Source organism: Carcharodon carcharias, chromosome 2, assembly GCF_017639515.1.
Source record: "Carcharodon carcharias isolate sCarCar2 chromosome 2, sCarCar2.pri, whole genome shotgun sequence".
Classification (NCBI taxonomy): Eukaryota; Metazoa; Chordata; class Chondrichthyes; order Lamniformes; family Lamnidae; genus Carcharodon; species Carcharodon carcharias.
Window position 1 is genome coordinate 87,607,180 of NC_054468.1, and position 2,144 is coordinate 87,609,323.

Here is a 2,144-nt window from a genome sequence, read left to right on the forward strand (position 1 = left end):
ATACTACAGGTATTGTATTTACCTTTGCAGACAGGTCAAAAATCAGGGGACATAGATGTAAGAAAATTGATAGAGGATTAGAGGAGAGATGAGGTAACATATTTTTCACCCAAAGCCTGGTAGGGTCCTGGAATGAGAAACCTTTCACCCCATTTCAAAAGTACTTGGATATCTGCTTGAAGAATTGTGATCTGCAGGGCTATGGACCTAATGCAGGAAGGTGGGATTAGGCTGTATGGCTCTTCATTGACTGGCACAGATATGATGGGCCAAATGGGCTCTTTGTGTTGTAATTTTTTTAAATGATTTCTATAGGTATCTGCAGCATCCAGGGTTTTGGAAGCTTATAAAATGGTACCAATGTACAGCTGCAAGCATGACTTTATGCCACAGAATTATAATGTCCACATAAGGAGTGCATGACATGCATAAGAAATTTAACATACTGTTTATTGGGCAGGGGCAGGGAAACAAAAACTGAATAACAATTCCCTATCATCTTTCTTGCCACTTATTGTGCAGGAGATGTACTTTTAAATATTCACCCCACACCCAATACAAAAAAAGCAAACAGTCATCCTTGTAGATGATACTATGAACTGAGCGTTACCTACAAGTACACCTCCTCCTCCTCCCAGTACGATGCTCTATGACAACATTGTTGACCATGGATTTCCATTGGATTGGTCCATGATTATCTTTGGCAAAGTACTGTAGTGGTTTGCTGTTGCCTTCCGCAGTATGGCTGAGCAGGAAACTCTCCCACTCTTACCGCCTGCCATCAGACATATTGGATGGATTTACAGGATGATAACCTGTTAGGTAATGTCATGAACACATCTTCCATGATTGTCAAGTCAAGAAGTAGGGCTTGAACCCAGAGCTTCTGGCCCAGAGGTAGAGACACTACCACTGGAACCTAATAACTTCCATCAAAGTGGACCAAAAAGGTAAATTCACTAGTGGGCTCCACAAATCTGTGAATAAGAATTCCATGTTATAGACCCCTCAGAAACCCTTTGAGTGAAATCTGCTGATTGGTGAATTTGAGCCATGCTTTCTGCCTTCCAAACTAGCTGGGATCGGTTCCAGACTTAGTCAACAAGCAGGTGAGGAATCCAAACTTGGCAATATTATTTCCCCACAGCTAACTGAAACTTTCAGGTTCAGATACCTGTCAATTTGTAATCTGAGCATTGTATTGGCAGTTTGTCTGCATAGCTCCTTACTGTTGGATCCTGAATCTGACTGGGTAAGAGAAAACACAGTCTGAAGCGAAGGGTAGAAGTGCTCTCCCCTACCCATTGTCCAGTTCACAAACCAGTTTTGCAGTGAATTTCCATCTCTAACACTCCGATACATTTTAAAATCTGCAGTCCGAGGACAGATTGCGGTGTGGAATGCATTGGCTACAGGAGGGAATAATAAAGGATAGACCAGAACAATAAACTGTTATGAGTGCCAAGTAACCTAGAAGATCTGTTTTCACAAGAGATTGAGTTATGTGTGGCTGCAGTCTGTATGCAGCCTTGATTTTTAACAGCATCGCCAACATATAAGAAGATGGAGAATAAAGCCATACCATATAAAAGTCATAAGAACACTGAATGAAACAGTTCAATAGTAAGGTGTTAAAATGGCCTCATTCTTCAATATTGTCTTTGAAAAACACAGATCTGGACTTCTGTTATTCTTAAACAGATTTACATGGCCATGAATGCTACCTCCCATTTAGGGCTATAGCCTCAAGCACGTTTCTAAACATTGACCTCAAAAACAGATGCCCCAGGATCTCCCATCATTTTAGTGGGAGATCCATAACTGTTAAACTGAGCAGTTTTGTGGTAAGAGTACTCGTCCACCAGGATTTGGCTTTCCAGTGTCCAAACTCCATTATTATACGAAGAAACTTGAAAAGTAACTTAAGTGGAAGAGCCTTTCATCTCACCAGTCTGGAGAACATTTGAATCAAGCCGGCATTGGGAAAGAGTACAGTGCGCTGACAAAGTGTTGCAGTCTCAGGTAGTTCTTCTTCAAAACCTTTGATCTCAAGCACTTTTATGTACAAGTTGAAGAGATCGTTCTTGGCAAATTCTGAACATTTATGATGTAAAGTTCAAATAATCAAGCATTTGTAAAGTCTG